Below are 19,016 nucleotides of genomic sequence, written 5' to 3' on the forward strand. Positions count from 1 at the left end.
GAGGGCAGGCGGCCGTGCCCCGCAGCCGGCGCCGGGAGCGGAGCCTCGCAGCCGGGGGACGCGGGGAGCGGAGGTGGGGAGGGAGGCGCGTCGTCCTGAGACCCCGCTCAATCCGGCGAGGAAGATGGAGGCTCTCGCTGCTGCTGCTGCTGCTGCTGCTGCAGCAAAAAACGTGCACGGCACAAATCTCAGCCGGCTTCTCTCGGCATCGCTGCCTCCCTCCGCGAAATAAATAAATAAGCAGCGAAAGAATCAAAGCAGAAAAGCATGGCTGGGTGTAGCGCGCTCCGCGATGCCTCCTCCATCCCGCGCTGTGCGGGCGGAAGCCCGGTGATGGAGGCGTGCGGGGAGACGCGCTCCGGGCTTTCGGGCACGGCAGGGGAGAGCTCTCGGGCTGGGCTCGGAAGCTTGGAATGGGCCTCGTTGGGCCGTGACGTGGGGATGGAGATGTTGGCCTCACACAGCCGGACCCGTGAGGAGCTTGCTCCGGCTCCGTTGGTTTTGGTGCTGGTGGAAAACCAGTGGGAGAAGCGCTGGCAGGTGGGGAGAGGGAGGGAAGGGTGGCCGATGGAGACCTGGGAGCAGCTTGGAAATTAGGGAGAATTTTGAAGTCAGTGAGGGCACGAGCGAGGGGCGAGCCTGGGTGAGCCAGATGTGGGGCGGCAGGGCTTTGGGGCACAGGAGGAAGCAAAGGTCTGTGTTTCGTTGCCGAGCAGGGGAAGGGAGAGCTTCCCGAGCAGCCCGAGGGCTGATGGCAGAGAGTGTGTGGCCTGCCTTGTCTGTGAGTGGTGTAGGGGACCTTCTGTTAGCGTGACTTTGTGAATCTCTGTTGATTTTGTTGGAGTCTGGCGACAGCAAGGACGTATCTGATGCTTCCCAAGCCTTGGTGAAATAGGCCTAGGGGTGAAGTCAAGCTTCTCACGTGCACCCTACCCCCGGTCTTGGAAGCAGCAAGTTTTTGCTGATGTACCTGCATGCGTGGCATGCTGTCCCTCAGGAAGGGCAAGGGGTACATGTTATAAACATGGTTCTTTGGTAGTCATGGCTCAGTTCTCTTGTTTTCCTCAGTGCAGATCAGAGCTCATTCTATCAGTGAGGCAGCAGTAGGATTTTACATCCAGTTTTGCATGAGAGCTGATGGGAGGTGCAGGGCGGTCAAGACCAAAAAACCAAGATGTGCCACACTCTGGCATTTCTGTTCACAATAGCAGTCCTGTGATGGAGCAGATACACACCGCAGACATCACACGCACAAACAATGCCATAAAAATTTCATGCACATATACATGCAGAGAGCTGATCTCAGGTCAGACGTTCTCTGTGTGGCTCTTACTGAAGATGAGGAGAGAAGGAAGGCAATGCCTGCGCCTGGCAGGGAGGCTGACGTGCTGTGCACATGTACGTATTGCACATGTGCATGCTCTTCCCATCCTCTCTGGGATCGCCTGTCTGGAGTGGGGCCGGGTTGGCAGCGTGGGTAAGTTCTGCCCCCAGATGGCAGTTTGATGCCCTTTCTGTTCTTGCTTTGTGCCGAGCAGCAGAGACCACTAATGGGCCTCTGCTTGGTGTGCTGAGAGGAGAGGCCAAGGGCTAAGCAGGCACAAAGACGGTGGCAAGGAGCCTTGGGCAGAGCCACAGCGGGGATGCTGGGGAGGGAGCAGGGCCCTGGAGCGGGCAGTGAGGCGGCAGCGCTGAAGTGGAGGCGTGAGGAGACCATGTTGGGGGAGGAGAGCAGGCTGCTGTTTCCACATCATCTGAAAACTCAACCTGCTGTCAGGACAGAAGGAAGGCTTGTGCATATTTTATGTCACTTTCCTCCTTCTAGGACAGCCTGCAGATCTGATCAGCGATGCACTTTAAAATCCTAGATGCGCCAATCGGTGAGGGTGACTGGGGGCAGGAAGGACTCCTAGCCTCCTGCCCCTCTCCTCTGTGGACAGGCGGCTCTACATGGTGTTGCCCTTCCCCACAGAGTGCGTATGCAATTAAGCCTCAACTACAGCATGGGATGTGCCTGGCTGCATGAGATGGGGACAGAAAAAGGCAATGTCTCAAGGCTGGGGGAGGGAGGGACAAGGAGGGGAGCTGGCCATGTCTGTTGCTGCCTGTGGATGGCTAAAAGGAGCCTAGATGCACAAACTGGTTTTCCTTTGAGCTGGTTGCTGTTGCTCCAGTCAGCTCCTCTCTTGCGGCTGAGATCTTCAGCAGTAACTCGGGAGTCAGTGGGGTTGGCGGTAAACAAAACACATTTCACTCCTCCCGCCTGCATTTTGCACTGTTTGGGACTGTCGGGCATGAAGATTTGTCCTCGTCGGTTCTTCAGTGCCACTCTGATGTGGCAGAGCCTCAGTTGCTGCTGCTGCCCTCAGAGATGTGAGCCCCGCAGATGCTCCCTGCCAGCACCTACGGGTTTTATGTAGGCTTCTCAGGCACAGCGGTTTTGATAAGAGCCTTGCAGACACGAACACACACATTATTCCTGAAAGCAAGCTCATTGCCCATCTTGGGGCCCATTGGGAGGCAGGAACTTTTGCTCTGTGGTGTGGACTCTCATGTTAGTATTCAAGTCGCTGTTGTCCCCACTTTATCTTTCACTTCTCCCTTGGGAGAAAGACTGGTCTCAAGCACAGAGGTCTTGCAGAAGGTGAGTCCTGCTGTTGGCCTGGTGGGCAGCCTTAGGCAAATTGCTCAGGTGCTCAGGTCGATCCTCCTGGACCCAAAAACCATGAGATGGGAACAGCAGTCGCTGATCTCCCAAGAAGCAGCATGCCCAGCCTGTGCTGGTGAGATGCCACGTGCCTGTCCGTGGGCAGCGTGGCAGGGTCCCTCAGCATCGTGTGAACGAAGCACGCGTTTTGCACTGAGCGTGACTCACGCTACGATACATTTTGCTTGAGCTATGCCTAAACTCGGTGCTCTGTTGGACAACGAGTTCTGTTTTGTCCTTCCAGCACAAAGCAGCGCAACTTGCCAGTGACATGGACTGTACATGTATTCCCATAACAACAGTATTACAAACATATGGGGAACCTGGTAGAGCAACTGCCGTCCGTGTCTCCATGCAAAACAAGGAACTGGTTAACAAAAACTCAAGTGTCTGAAGCTGTATCTCCCCAGACTGTGATCTCATCAGATTTCCCAAGCTAACCACAACCTGGTCACTGCTTGGATCGTGGACTTGGGGGCGGGGGGAAGGCAGCTTGCAGGAATCGCTATTTGTGATTCAGCCCGCTTCCCTCTGACTCAGTGCTGAACCATTCCTCAGTAGGGTATTTGGGGATAGTGTGCTTAGAACATTGCGCATCAGTTTAGTTCTTGGAAGTTGTGCAGCGCCCGGGTTTGCTTACAACTGAGCTTGCCTCAGCATCTTTCAGAAGAAACGTAAAAACAAAACTGTGAAAACTACTCCTGGCTGCTGAAGACTCCGCAGTAATTTTTGCAAGCGAAGGAGGGGGGTGGTCGTAGCCCTGGGCGCTTTGCCAGGTTCCAGCTCAGGAAATTGCAGTCTATCTAGGTAAAACTCCCCTATAGTTTCAATGAAAAAGGTATTCTTCTCTTCCTTGTCTTACACTGTGAGCGCTGTGTTTCTTGGGAGCCTGGAACAGATAGCACACTGGAGGCAGAGAGGTGGTTACGGCTGCTTGCTGGGAGATTTTTTTATGCAAAACCTGGGCCTTTTTTGCATTTTTGAGACGCTTCTAATTGCAAAATGCTGTACACACTTCAGGTTATTAGAAGGCTTGGCTGAACGTGGATCAGTGTGCAAGTGTAAGCATGAGGCAGCGCGCTGGGTGCTGTTTGCACAACAGCAGGGCAGGCAGACAGCAAATGCGTGTTTTTCCTATGGCAGAAAAACAAGGAACGTGTTTTTAGTCTGCATCTGTGAGCTGGATTTTTGTATGTTTAGCTGCAGTTGCTTTTGGAAGCTGCTGCTGAAGCACGTAACTGGCCATGTGCAATTGCAGTAATGGAATGTGAAAATGCAGCTACACACGGAGCTGTAATCTTGCATGCAAAATACGGCTGGTCTAGTTCTCCAGGTACAAAAAACGGCCTAAGATTGTACTTGCCCTTCCGTTTAACTGCACTCACCTGCACTTTTCAGGTGGCAGCTGTGTGTGTGGAGTGCTGAATGATTATCCTTGCTATTTTTGCTCCGAGGAGGAGGAAATTAAATCATTACTGGTGGTCCGGGTAGTCCGTGTGTCACGGTAAGCACAGGATGGAGCTCTGGGGAGTGACGGTGATAATTTCATAACTCCGAAATCCTGAGGAAATGTGTAAAAATGGGAGAAGAGCGAAGCGGTGACCTTCCCTTCCCGATATGGATTCGTTGTATTAACCACTGAGTCGGTTAACGATGCCAGGATCTGGCTTTGACTTCTGCCACATCCCTAGAACGGCGGTGTTTTGGCACAGGTGGATGCAGGGCTATATAATGGTCCGGCACAGGGCAGCACACACCCGAGGGTGGCGCATCCTAGTCCAGGTTCAGCGGGTGCTGGCGAGGTGGTGGTGGCTCACCAATGAGTATAGCTCACTTTCTCTGCCACTTCACTCTGCAGCTTCTCTGGTGACACCGATAACAAAGGGCTGCTCGGCGGTAGGTGATACGGATCTCTCACAGCTGAATGGAGCCCACTAAACCTGAGTCACTGGCACTTCTCGCTAGCCCTGGAGCTTGGGTGTCACCATCCAGACCCTGGCTGGGGTGACTTCGGGCAGCGCACCCTGAGAGAAGGCTGCACCCTCGCTATAAAATCAGGAGGCAGGACTTCCTTCTTGAAAAAAACGTGATGATGTTTTGGGGTTATGCCCATCTTGCCGTCTCGCCGTCCCGGGTCCTTGACTGCAGACGCTTCTATTTTGCATGATGCTCGTTGTAATTGAATCTATCAATGTATATTTAATACACTTGGCACCACAGTTTGTAACTAGGCACTGCTTCCCAGCCTTCTGTCACTTGCTTTCACAATTACCACCCTCAAGTCGCAGCGGATGCTGCCGCTCGGCTCTTTGTCCCATTGTCGTGCTGGCTTTGAGGACCTGCATGTGGCAGTCTCCCCACGTATCCCCGTCCCTGGGCCTGGGTGTCAGCGGGTGTTCCAGGGCTTGGTTAACAGCGGCGATATCTGTTGGGTTTTATTCTCCTCTCTGGTTTGCTAAGTGTGATCACGGGCAAGTCCTTTAACCTTGGCTGGCCTCGGCTGACTTATCTATTCCAGAAAGGTGTTGTAAGGCTTAATTATTGCCAGCTCTTCAGAGACCCGAGGGGGAAAAAATGCATTTTATTCAGAAACATCTCTGACCTCTCTGGCCTCTCTGAGCCATCTTGGTGGTGCTAGGAGATAGTCTCTGTGCTCCCTTAATAATGTTCCTTCAATTTTTCATCTGTACATTCACCCACTCTCTCAGCTGCATGTAAAAATGCCAAGCTGTCTGAAGTCATGGAAATATTTTTATAGTCTTGACAGCCACGACAGGCGTTCCTCCTCAGCAGTAAACAAACAAGGTACACAACCTGCCATTAACATCAGTTTATAGCTGAGGGACCTTCGTCACTCACCGAGAGGGGAATCCTAGACAGCTCCCGAGCGTGCAAGTCAGGAAGGAGCGCTGCCTGGGGTTAAGAGAGCACCTGATCCTGTGGGCTCTTGTATACGGTGGGTGACTGGGAAGCTCTGTTTGCCTGTGTGCGTACAGGAGAGCAAACAGGCACCGGATATCTGGTTTATTCAGGGCTCTTGCATACCGTATTTGACTCAAGCGTATGTGACTTTAGGGGTTTGATGTTTATTTGCGTGCTCAGAAGAGACAGTTTTCTGCAGTGGCAGCTGAAACATAAAGATGGCACAAATAAAGCTGGATAAATATTAGATGCTCTGGGAGGAAAAAAAAAAAAACAAAACCCAAAACCTCTGCAAATGAAAGGTGTTGGTGAGCGCCATAGGAGCGGAGACCCTATTGCTCTTCCTATGAGCTGTTGCGTAGGCGAGCAGCTGGACCCGTGCTGCAGTGTCCCGTCCCTGCAGATGATTCTCCACATCAGCAGACAGCTGTCGCTTGTTTTGGTGCATTCTAGGTTAATTCACACCAAATAGCTCTAAATTTGGATCTCTAGAGACTGAGTGTTGGTGAAAAAGAGCAGGTGCAACTCTTTCAGCTACGTTTCTTTGGTTTACCTCTCATTCTTCTCCCAAGCCATCTTCCTACCGTCTCTGGGTAGTGATCTCTCTGCTGTGCTCGAGAGGAGAAAGTCAGGGTTGTTCTTCACCTGTGTCTCTGACAGGAGTGCTTAAGTAGGAAGCTAAGCTTTTTCTCTGCCATCTCATTCATCCGCTGCATCCCTCAGTCTCTGCACCTTAGCTCCTCCATTCTTAAAATGAGGCTGACAGGTCTTCTCTCTGCTTTCACAAAACCTTTGAGAGACAGGGAGAAAAAAGCTCAAGGCTTTCTTCTCGGGGAGACCATAAATCCTTCTCTCACTCTTCCTTTCACTCCCTTCTCTCTCCTATTTTCCTCTCATTTTAAGAGTTCTTATTATATTCTGTCCCTCTAGGTCTCCTCTACTTCCACCACACTGGCAATCTGTTTCTCTCTGCTGTTTCCACATCCCCTTCTATTTGCAGCTCCCTTCCTTCTGTTCATGTCATTTTATTCTCTCACCCTGTATCTCCTACCCTCCCCCATTATTCATGTGCCACACTCTGTTCATTCCTCCTCTCTCTGGTTGATTCTCCTGGATCCCTCTCTTGTGAGTCTCTCCACCTTGGACCTCTTTTTGCTTTCCTCTGCTGCCTGTCCTCATAGCTTCACTGCATGGGAGCTGCTGACTGTGCCTGCAGGGCCGGCTAGCAAGGGCTGAGGGAAAAGGCCAGCACATGGGATCAGCCTGACAGCCTGAAGTCTGTCACATTTTACCTCCTCGTGTCCCTGCACCTCCTAGGACACAGCCTCGTGGTTTGCTCTGGTCCTGGCTGCTTGTTCTACTCCCATGCTCCCAGCCATCCCCTGGCTTTTTGTGATCTACCTGTCTATGGTACAGCCACCTCCTGTGGCTATCGCCTGGAGATATCTGTGCTTGTCACAAGGAGAGTGCCAGCCCCTTCAGGGATGTGTGGCACGGAGGAGCTCTTTCCCAGGGTGGGTTGCAGTGGTGCAGCAGGCTGGTGGGAGTGCTGGCCAGGACAAGGCTGCTGGCAGCAAAGCATCAAGAGGTCACACAGACGGCCGTGTGTTCAAGTTCAGTCGGTGTCTGTCAGGACAGGGCATGGTGACTTTCTCCACTGTTTGTGAGTAACACATCCGTCCCTGCCAGGCATGACTCAGTCCTGGGCTAATAGAAGTCACGGGCTTCGGCTCTACTACCCAAACGGTTCCTGATTTCCCTCTTCTGTCTCTGCAGCAGACCGGCCTTGCATCCATTCCTCAGGCTCTATGCAAGGTGCCATACAGCCTTTTCAGTTTTTCCCACAGCTGTTTCTCCCCCCTCTCTGTACCTGCTTCACCAGTTTTACCTGGTCCTTCCCTCTTGCTCTGACTCTGGGTTAGGTCTCTCCCCAAACTCTTACCATCATGTTCTTCAGCCTCTTTTGCCTCCCCATCTAGTTTCCTCGTCTCCCTGGTCATGCTATCAACCGGAGCGAAGGGAGAAGGGCCATAGAGACAGCAGATCAGAGAGGAGAGGTGGAATGCGGAGTGTTACTGGGTCAGTGTCTTTGCTTGCTGGTGGCTTTCATCTCTCCCAGGTGTGTGCTATTAGTGACATAGCGAAAGTCACTTCTCCCAGAAAGGTGATTTTCCCATTGCTTCTACTTCACTATCAGCAAGCTCCTGAAAGGTTAATGAAGTCCTTCAATGCAAAGAGAAAAAGCGCGTCTTCCCATGTTTTGCATAAATTAATCCTGTAGGTGATGGAGCAGCCCATGTACAGGGCGCAGAACATGTGACCCTATCCTTGAGTCTCATCACCCAAAGTGCAGCCCCTTGGAGTGCCACGTAGGTGACCTGCCCCCTCCTGTCCTTGTCGTCAGCTCGGGTTAAACGTGGGGAAAAAGTCATGGCCTCCCTACCCATCTCAGTGCGTGTTTCGTTGCATCTCATGGGACTGGGGAGGAGTACCTAGGAGTGCTGCAAGCCTCCCCCGCCTCCCGTTACAGTGGATCCTTGCTTCTCACAGATCCTCTTTAGAAAATGCCCTGTATCAGGTTTGAGGCCCACTGGATTTTTCTCTTGTCTGAGAAGGATGGAAAAAGTCATCCAATTGGTTTTGAATCACATGAGTGGGAGCAGGAACCAACTCCAGAAGATAAGTGCTCTGACCTTTACCTCGCTCGGATAACTGAAAATGATAACAAATAAATACCTCTCGTTTCTAAGCTCAGACTTAGGGATGTGTTCCTTCTGGATGCTGCGGGAGGCAGAACCAGGGCTCTTGCAAGGGCTGGGAATTCAAAACAGGCAACTGCCTGCAGTAAGCGGCAGCCCCTTCGCTTTCCTTTTCAGAATGCAGCCGGTCCCAACTCAGACATTTGAGACGGAAGAGGACAGGGCCGGTGTCCCATCTCACCTGCCGTTCTGCTGCTGGGACCCTGCGTGTTTTTCTGGAGCTGGCACTGTCAGAGACCATCATCTTCTGCAGCTGCCCCGTGGGAGGTGCCGTGGAGATGGCCTCTCTGCAGGAGGGTGGTGACAGGAGGTATTTGTGGGGTCCTGCGGTGCAGTGTGCAGCTCAGGCACTGGCAAGAGGCAGCCCGTATCCTGAAGGACGTCTTGTAGTCCAAAATCAGGGCGTTCTTGCTGCTTTCTATAGCGGTTGTGACTTGATGTTCCTCCACCTGGGTGTTGCTTCCCTTCCTTCCTCTGTTACTCAGGGAGCTTGTTTGCTTGGTTTCTGCCATCCAAACCACTGGCAGCCGAAGAGAGTCCTGTATGCAGAGCTTGGGGAGAACGTTAGGAGGTTCCTGGCACTCAGTCAGCGTAAAGCGTCTTATTTATTGGTGTCTTCTGCTCAGGTGGGATGCACTTCTGATCTCAAGCTCCTCAATTTCTCCCCTTTAACTGTTCAGAGACCCCTTGGTCCCAGTGTGTGCTTCTGCCGAACGCTGCCCCGACGATGTATCCACCATTGCCTTGCTCAGACTTTGGGTTCGACAACTGTGTTTCTGTTAGAAGATCTCCAACCCACCCCTTTCCTTAAGATACCCATAGAAATGTGATTCAATGGGCCACGGGCTGCTCTGTTGCAGCATGTGGAAGCATGTGCGTTTCCAGTATGCAATCTGATATGCGTATGGATGATTGCATTTGTAGTCTGCTTGTGTATCTGGGCCTGAGGAGGTAGCACGGAAGGCCTAGGCAGCTGGGAAGAAAGGAATGACAGGACTGCCAAGGGAGGGAGGAGAGAGCTCGGGAGCTGCGATGGGAGTGGGTAACAACAAGTGGAGGGAGGGGATCAGATTTAGGAGCCATGTCGCTCACTGAAGAAAATGGCAGAAGTAGGATATTGTTTGCAGAGGATTGCGCTCGCACTCCTGTGTGTGATGTATGAATCTTATACTGATGTGTCACACAAAGAAGTGGCACTTCTGTGGAAACGCCTCAGGCAGCTGGAGGGTCTGCTCCAGGACGTGTTGTCACTGGGTTAGGCTGGTGTAGGGAATCCTGCTGGGCTCCCCTCTGACAGGCTTTGGGAAAGAGAAGCCCGTTCCGGAGGCGTGTGGAAGGGAAGGGGGGGAGCTGTGACTCACCAGGGAACAATGATCATGTGAGGACAAAAGGGCAGGCTGGAAGAAGACCTGAAGACAATGGCACATTCCTGGTGTCCGCGGCTTTGGCTTTGGGCTTCTGGCTTGAAGTGGGAGAAAACATTAAAGAATGAAGTGCTTAGGAGCAATAAAGGGAGCTGGTGAGATAAAGCCAACAGGAAAGAGGAATCAGGTTTTACTGCGTGCAGAGTTGTTCTGCGCCTTGAAGCAGACCTTGGAAATCTCGAAGAAGCTGGAAGAAGGGATGCAAGAAAAGAAGCAATCCGTGTGGTGAATGTGGTGGAACTGTTCTGTACTATAGCAAAGACCCGTCAGTTTGCAGCCCCAGTGGCTGTGACAGGCTGAGCAGAGGTGCTGAGTTGCTCTGGTAGTGCGGGGATGGGAGGCCATGCACGTTTGTGATGGCAGCACAGACAGGTGGGGCTGGAGATCTGAGTCCTGCCTTGCATTTGCAGGATGTCCAGTTGCTTCAAAAGGTGCGTTTCAATAAGTGGCTTTCTTCTTTCAGTCAGTATGAAGCTGAAATCAGCAAATAATGCAGGAGAAAATCACGCCGCTGTTGCAAAGAACATCTTTTGGGTGAGAAGCAACAGTTGAATTCCTGTTCGACTTAATCCCTAAGCTAACCAGGCAAAAATGCAGTGCTCAAAGGTTTTGTTTTTAAGCTTTGTCTTACCACCAGTTCAACCCAAATGGCATTGGGCGAGGAACACCATGCTGCCTGCCTGCTGCTGTTTCCATCAACCAAAGGCAGGTCTAAGTGGTAGTTTTGCTAACAGCTGCTTTGACTTGGTGTCTCTTTACCTGAGAGTCTCAGTGCTGAGCTGGTGCAGCAACTCTGAGGCTAGGGGAGAGGAGGAGAAGCTGCAACATAAACACGGCCTGACAGGCTGTCCTTTATTTTTCTGACTGCAGTGAGAAGTCGGCTCTGTTAAAACCAGCCAGGCTGTAAGCAGAGTGAGCCTGGGAGAACGGGAGCTCCATTTGCCAGTCAGCTGCTTCCCCCGGCCGTGCTGTGAGGTGCGCTGAGCCTCTGTTACCAAACGCTTGGGATGTAATTTCTAACCATACGCAGCACTGATGCGAATCGTGCAACAAGTACATCCAGTGTGCTTAAGTAACGTGTTGGTGGTAGAGGTACGCTGAGAAGGTGCCTGGGACTGGGTGAGGGTGATCGATAGGTTTTCCTGAACTGAACCACGATGGGATACGGCTCTGTGAATGCACGGTGTCCTTTAGAGCAGGCGGTGACTTGGGCCAGCCAACGGGAGTGCCGCCGGAGAGCATTGCTGCACCTTGGGAAGAGCCCTGAGGTCTGGGACTTGGCTTCCAGCAGGGCTTCTCTGCTGGGGAGGGACAGTCCATCTCAAAAGCCAAGTGCTGGTGAGTCCAGGAGTCATACAATCACCCCTGGATTTTTATTTTATTTTATTTTTTTTTTGTGTGTGTGTGTGTGAACTCCTAGAAGTCATCTATGTTGGTATAAATGAGATCATTTGGCCTAATTAGTTCCAAGCTTAATTAGCAGTAATTATCCCAACATGGGAGTAATACCCGAGTAGGAAGTACTGAGTCCTCGATTAGATAGATCTCTAATTGGTGTTACAATATTGTAATTAAAGCATGCTTATACGCCTCTGCCTCTACAAGTGATTTGTTTTATGTCTGATTAAACAGGGAGTCCAGCAGCCTCGAGGAGGCCAGGACATCACCGCTGATTGAAACACTGTATTATTCTTTGTTATAGGAAAGAGATGATGAATCACATCCACTAGAAAACACTGTGGGCCAAATTAATCCTTAGAGTAATTGCTGCTGGAGTTGGGGAAATTGCAACAGGGGTGAATTTGGCCTCGAGTACGTAAGCTCTATCTGTATATCACACGGTTAAACAAATACTCATTTGAATGCGCAGTCTGGCAATTACACAATCAGACAAATGCAAGTAACTTAGTCTGCGTTTGCAGTCGCTGGATTGCACGAGTGAGTTTATTCGGCTGCTGCGCCGTCGCTGCGAGAGGGCCTGCTCTGCTCAGGTGCTGCAGGCGCCTGGCCGGGAACGCTTCGCCCTGGGGCCTGCAGCAGTTCAGATGGCTGCCAAGGGCTGCTGCCTCCCCTCGGTGCCTCAGGGAGCCAAAGGTGCCCGGAGCGCCCTCGGGAGCACCTTGCTAGCCGGCAGAGGGTCCCTTCCTTCAGCATTAGCGCCTCTGATCTGGCCGGTCCCTAGCAGCCCTTTGGGGGAACAGGTAATCCTACAGTTTGAAGAAGTTAAAGAAGAAGAGAGCGAAACGGGAGCTTTCTGAAATTAGTCAGCTTCAAAGCATGAAAGCTTCCTATGTCTTTTTAAGAAACCACCTCCTTAGAACTTGGCAAGTGCGGCGCTTTATTACTTATCTCTTCGCTACGTGAGTGGGCGACTGTACTTCCTGATTCGGCTCTTCGATATAGAGAGATCGGCAGCACAGGTCTGCAGGGGACAGCGACTCCTCGCCTACGGAGAGTAACAAATAACAATCGAGATGTGTGCATCTTCTGCCTGCCTCAGAAGTCCAGGCACATTAGTTAGACTCGTAGCCAAAGGCGGGCGTGCAAACAGCTCTTTGCCAGCTGTTTCCATGTTACAGTTGCGGCAACTGAGGCACAAATCAGTTACTGGTCTTGCTGGAGTTTGTGATGTGTACTCAACTGGCAGCATGCAGCGGGTCTCATCGCCTCCCGCTGCACTCACAGAAACCTTTTCAAAAGGAGGGAGTCCAAAAGGAGAGAGATGAGCAGGGAAATCAAACGCACCGCATTCTGTTAAGGCAGCGTTAGGGATAAGAACTGAAACGAGCCGTGTACGGGAATTCAAAAGCGAGGGGTTTCCATAGCAGCATCGCTTGGCCATATTGTATATACGCTATTTTGCATTGCTCTCATGATATCAAAGGCATGGTCTAATATCTGTGCGTGCAATATGTCTGAATCAGAGTTGCTATGAAACTTAAGGCTGAATTTCACCGCGGAGGCATATTCTTGCGCAGCGCTGGGAGGAAATAACAGAGCGAGGTTTTGTTAAGATTTTTCTCCGGTGATACATTTTTCTTAGAGAACTGCTGATTTGCCAAAGCTGCTGCTATTTTCAGGAAATGGTGGTTCCAGTTTCGTATCCCAACTTTAGGAAAAAGATAAAAAAAAGTGGAGAAAAGTTTGGAAACTTCAAATGCCCCGGCGTTTGAAAGCTCTCAATACTGTAATTCTGCCCTTCAGAGCGATCAGTTCTTTTTAAGTAAATTGCTACAAAATACGTCTTAAGTTTGAAGTAAAGTGCTTCAAGAAGATAAAATGAAGTCTTGCCTTTGATTCATTTGATCACAGTTTCTGGGTATGGGTTGTGAAAGCATCTTTTCCCCTTAATTAGGTATGGAACAATGGCTTGAAATCTCTGAAAGTTTCAAAGGAAGAGAAAGCCTTCCCCTCGCTCCGTTCAGCAGGTGAGGAGATCCCAGGGAGGGGAGCTGCTGCCTCTCCCTGCTGGGTGCCCCACACCAGGGGTGGTGGGCCCCGTCCTTCCCACCTCTGTGTGCGCCGCAGGCATTGGGCTCCTCTGTGCAGCACGGATCTTCCCCGTGCTCAGCCCCACTCACAGCATCTTATCCATGCTCTGAAGCTCTTCGGCGCGCAAGGAGGGATGTTCCACCCAGGGTTCAAAGGAGCACTCGCGCTCCTGGAAAAGCCCTGTGTGTGAGATCGTTCAGCATCATCCTTTCTGCTGGCTGCAGAGTTCCCTCGCTGTCAGCATTCCCAAATGCTGGTGGAGCCCGCATGCCAATGCCTCCTTTCCTCCTGTGGCCTGCATGCCGATGTCTGCTCCTTTCCCCCTGCTCCCTGCTGTTGGAGTTGCCAAGCTTTTGCCTGCGCCTGAAGAGTTCAGACTTGCTTTGCCTTGCGTCGAAGCCGTTCTTGTTTAGGGAAGAGACTGCAGAAGGGGTGTGGGATAGAGGAGAAAAGATGACAGCTTGTTTTTGCTATACGGCAGTGACAGATGCCGGGTAATAGACAGAGGCAAGCTGACAAACATCTGAATGAGTGGAAGAGACTCCTAACCCAAAGGGAGGAGTTGTGGTTTAGGTTAAAGCCACAAAGGAAGTGAAGGAGGTTACCACTTTCCTGTCTGTGGGCAGGAGGTTCTCCTTGTGATCATTTGAAGGCTTAGCTGTAGCTCGTTCTTCCCTAGGAACATGCTCATCCGTGTACTTCTTGAAAAGCATTCGATCTGCCTTCTGATCTCGGGAGTGCCAAACATCCCCTTTATCCACAGAAGTCAGCAGGAGCTGAGAGTTCAAGAACTGGGAATCGCAGCCTAATTTATGGAGCCAGATTTTTTCAAGCGCATTGTTCAGCCACATGTTTTGTGTGGTGCTAGGGCGTGTAGTACATTTCTCCTTGCCTCCTCCCCTAGCGGGTTCCACTCGGGTGTTTTGTTGTGAGTATCGCTACCCCGGGGGCTGCTGGCTGGCTGCAGGCTGTAGCTTTCTTGTCCCTGAGCAACTTGTGAGTCCTGATCCGGCGCTCTCGTGTGCTGGTGCAGACTCTGAACGCCATCGGGTACCTACCGGCGTGGCCTCTGATCGGTGTTTCCCTTGATTTTCACGGCGTGCCTTACTTTGAAAGGCTCGGAGGTTCCATCTGTACGTGGCAGAGGAGTCTGTTGTCTCGGTTCAATGGCTTTGCCGCTCACCTGTGAGGAGAGCGGCTGGTTAACCCCGGTGTGCTGCAGGAGGCATGCGTGGAGGGAGATGAAAGAGAACGGGGCTGCCCTTTCAAGAAAGCAGACCTCATCCTGAGCCCGAGCATGGGCATGAGAGCTGGCCGTCTTAACCCCAGCTATCAGCTGGCTTCTGCACAGTGAGAAGCCCTGTCAGTGACAATGACTTCGGTGTGCGCTGCCAGGACCTTCTGATCACTGTGCACTACCGTACATGAGAAGAGCATCTGAAAGGTGCTCCCTGAAGAGCCATTATGTGTTCTGCGGTCTCTAACCTTCCATTAGCAGATCACCTTAGCCCCTAACCCTGGCCCTGGGATGCAGAGGAGTCATTTCATCTACCAGGTGTGAAAATCATATTCGACCATGTGAGGAATTGTCGTTCTGTCAGGTGCACTACAGTCTCTATTTTTTGTTTGTTTGTTTGTTTGTGTGTTTGTTTTCTAGAAAAGGACTTTGTTAGAACTACAGGATATCATTAAAGATTTATATGTGGCAAATGCATCCTTTTTTTCCTTTTTTTTTTTTTTTCCAGAGTGTTTGATTTTAGAGACCTTCACAGCATTCAAGTAGAATTTCCTCCTCTGTTTTAAAGTATTTCCTTTGCCTATGGATTTTTGCGTTACTCACTGTGTGCAGTGCTTTCCTCAGACTACACTATTAAGCTGAGGTTCCTCGCTGACAGCTTTGAGGGACTGCTTTTGAAGCCAGAAGGGCTCTTTGCTGTGTCCCCTCGGCCCTGAGCTGTCACCCAGCATTGCATCCTTCCTGCTCCAGGCTGTATTCTGGCATCTAACAGAGCTGTGGGTTTGCCTTCGACTCGTGTCGGTGGGTCCCCAAATGGTTCCGGCAGTAGCCCAGAGCTTGAAGTGGGAGGTGTTTGTTTGAGCTGACGTGCACCAGCCCTCACCGTGCCCTGCAATGAGGCCCCAGACCCCTGTTCTGCTGGCGGGGAAGGAGCTCTGTGATGGCTAGCTGAGATGGGGGATTCAGCCATCTTCTGGTGGCTCGTGCTTGTCAGACATTGCAGGGCTGGTTCAGAGCTTCAAGCATCTGGCTGATGGTATTTGGCTTTGTTTACTGTAGTGCTATAGCCTTAGGGCCACAGAAAGTGCAGCTTTATTGAAATCATTGGAGTTGTGCTTGCTTATGGAAGCAGGCAACTGGGGACATGTTTTTTTGGAGCATGTTGCCAGGAACATAAACCCTTTTCTTCGGGAGATGCTTTGTAAGGATGGCTCGTGTGAGTGCCTGGGAAACATTGTCCTAATGGAAACAAGATGCAGAAATGATTGAGTCTCGGAACAACTGTTATTTCTCCCCCACATCTGTGACTTACCAAGTCTGCCTTCTGAAGGTTCTGGACAATATATGCACCACTGAAAACTGGGGTGCCGTGGGGTCACCGTAGCCTCTGTGTGTGGGGAGATAGTGAACCCGGTAAGGAAGCGAGCTGACTTGCGTGGGACCAGGGCAGGCAGCAGCTGTGTTAACTGGACCAAGTGGCAGCAGCCTTTGTCGTTGTCTCATTCTTAAGCTGAAGGTACCTGTGCTTCAAGCTTACAAGAGAGTCATGCTACACCCTTTGGTGCCAAATACTTATATAAAAGCAATTACCAAAAGTGCAAGTGGTTCTTAAAAACAACGTGGCCAGGGTGTTACCTGCAGTCCTTGTTTGCTGGCTGGACTTCTGGCATTCATTTTGTTGTGGTCTGAGAGAAAGGACAGGCACAAGGTGCAGTCTGCCTGCAGGAACAGCCCACGTTACAGGCAGCCGAGGCACAGCTGCTGTATCCCATGAAGGTAACATTACCTAGGCAGGTCCCCTATGCAGCACCATCTCGCTTGTTAAATAGATGTTCTGAGATATAAAGATGTAGACAGAAAAGAAACACGCCGTCCCAGGTGTCTCTCAGGATCTGCAAGGCAGGTATTGTGAGCAGCAGATGCATCCATACAAGGGAATAAACAGACATAAATTAAAAGAAGCTGGCAGATTTGGTGCTCAGATGGACTAGGAGCTTTCACACAGTCTGTTCTTGCGGTTCAGCTGTGAGAGGCCAACACCTTCAGCAGAGAGGGACTAGCAAAACGTTTGGACAGAAGTACGTCCAGTCATTACATCTGTTGCTAAAGTAGTCCAAGTGCACAAGTGACAATGCAGGACCGGAGTGAAGCGTTTATGTAGCTATGCCAAAACTCTCAAGTGCCCTCTAATAGAGAAGATGCCTGTTCTTGTCGGTATGGTCTTCTGTCATCTGGGATCTTGCAGATCTGAAAAGCCTCCGATGATTATTGCAGGAGAAAGTCAGCAGCACGCGCGGATAGTAAAGCAGTGTCTGAAGAGCAAGGGGGAAATCTGATTGTTTGCTATGGAGAGTTTTCACTGTTTTATGTAATCTCTGTGCAGCACCTATAAATCAGTGACTAGCACTTCTCGAATGTATTGCCTTCATCAAAAGCTGTTTGAAACAACAGGTAGCACCTATTCATTCAGTCTGAGCTCCCCCGACGTTTTTAAATGACAGATAATGAAAACTGTCTTCATTATAACTCAAGCAATTTCATCAGGCTGTCACCAGCAAACAATGGCAGACGAGAGACTGAGCAGCCCTCGGCACCGCTCTCCTCGGCACCGTGCAAACGTGTACGTCTTTGGGGTGCTGGGATGTGATGCAGAACCTGGTCGACTGCTGTCTGTTTCCATCCAGCTGGGGAGGGGATTCCTGAGCATGGAGTCAGAGCATTCAGTGCCCTTTCTGCCGCTTCTGAGAAGCGTAAGGAGAGGTGATTTCTCAGGTGAGAAGGTTTCTAGTGTGCGAGGCACTCGCGGTCAGTGGGAGCATGTTAAAATCTGTCTGGAAAGCAGCGGTCAGATGGCATAAAAATGGAGCGCAAACGTGAGAATGATCGTGGGTGAGAGACGTGGCTTATCTCACAGAGCGCTGAATTCTGCGCTGCCTTCAGTTTATGAATGGATTTAAAGCGCGGTGCCAAGCAGAGCATATTGCAGTTGTCTAATCCTAGGTGACAGAGGCAGGCATGATAGTAGGCAGAGCCGCATCCAAGAGGACTCATCAGATCAACCCAGGCAGCCTGGCATTACCGCTACCTGATCTGCGGGAATCGGTCCCAGCCCCCGAGTCCGAACTGCCAAAGGGAAACCTCATTGCAGGAGCAGCTGTTGCAGTGTTCTGCTGGCTTATCTTGCCCCGCTCGTCTCTCCCCAGCCAGCGTTGCTTCGGGCGTGCTTGGGCTGAACGTCAGTCACTCGGGTCCTTCTCACCCCGCTCCCCCCCATTCACGGGCTTAACCCAGCTGCCCCCCCGCAGTCGGCTTAAGAGGGAGCAGAAGGAGCGTTTCGCAGCAAAACATCGTTTGTATGAGATGGCCGTGGTGTGGAAGAGGCTAGCGCCAGGGAGTGAATTATAGGGGCACGGGGAGGAATGAGGCTGCGGTAGAGAGAGGGCTGTTATTGGAGCACACGGGGAGCCAAATGACTGAGATAGAGGGCGTAGATAAATAGTCAGAAATAGCCACAACGGTGTGATTCGGAAGGAAAATCAGCCGGTGCGTCAGCCCCCGGTGGCGCTCAGTTTAGGGAGCCGAGTGGTAAATTACAGGCGGGTTAGGGCTGCAAGAGCAGGCGGCGACCCTGTGAAGTGCTGGGGAGAGAAAAGTTGCGGTAGCAGGGAGTGAGATTCAGATCTCATCTATCTGAGTATGAGTATCTCAAGGTGAAAGAACAGAAGGAGAGGAGGCGGGAATATTGATTTCTGCCTCACAAAACAGACAACAACGCCTACTTTTTCCTAGCGAGAATTTAACCGTTCATTTTAATGGGCCAGTCTGCAGTACCGTGGGGGCTCGGTTTCTCCTTCATGTGCAATCTAGAGGGGAAATCATGCTGAAGTTATTTTTATTTTATTGTAGCCTCGTGGGAGCGACGTGAGCCACGTTTTGCCCTCGAACATCTGCGCGCTGGCTGTAGGGGCAGCTGTGCTCTGTGGTGCCGCTGCCCCACTGTACGGCAGGCGGGCACCCCGAGCGGCTGGATGCTGGAGGAGCAGCACAGCGAAGCACAAGGAGCCTCTTGTGCCAAAAGGGCTGTTGTACGTCTTGACCGCAGATGACTTCTGCCTGTCTGTCTGTCTGAAAGCATACTTAGCCTCGTTCCATTTACCCTGTGGAAAGGATGCCCCTCATGAAAGGTGCTTTCTTCAGCTCTTCGGGACGTTCTCGGATATATTCCTTCGGGGTTAACGTTTTGTTTGGTTGGTTTGATGCCATGAAAATTGCACGCGTGTGTGCCCCTGCGCAGTGGGGCAGGCATTACAGAGCTATGTGGCTGTGCTAGGGTGCTTGTTATCTTGCAATAGGCTCATCAGGTGGTTGAATGGAAGCGGGAGGTGAGCTCGGCAATTTTCTGGGCTGCAGCCCTGCCTATTCTCATTGCAGTCAAAGACAATCATACACACACAAAGGGAGCGTAAAGTGATGGC

General features: G+C 51.3%; 1 protein-coding gene and 1 non-coding gene across 6 annotated transcripts in view; both read left to right on the plus strand.

Annotated features, from left to right (window-relative positions):
• BCL9 (BCL9 transcription coactivator) overlaps positions 1-19,016 on the plus strand; it is an 83,002-nt gene that overhangs the window by 28,720 nt on the left and 35,266 nt on the right. The gene's annotated exons all lie outside the window — the stretch shown is intronic.
• Positions 15,454-15,563, plus strand: MIR6616 (microRNA 6616). Its single transcript, NR_105484.1, has one exon. It is a non-coding gene; the product is annotated as a microRNA 6616 (primary transcript).

The sequence above is a fragment of the Gallus gallus genome, chromosome 1 (assembly GCF_016699485.2).
Source record: "Gallus gallus isolate bGalGal1 chromosome 1, bGalGal1.mat.broiler.GRCg7b, whole genome shotgun sequence".
Classification (NCBI taxonomy): domain Eukaryota; kingdom Metazoa; phylum Chordata; class Aves; order Galliformes; family Phasianidae; genus Gallus; species Gallus gallus.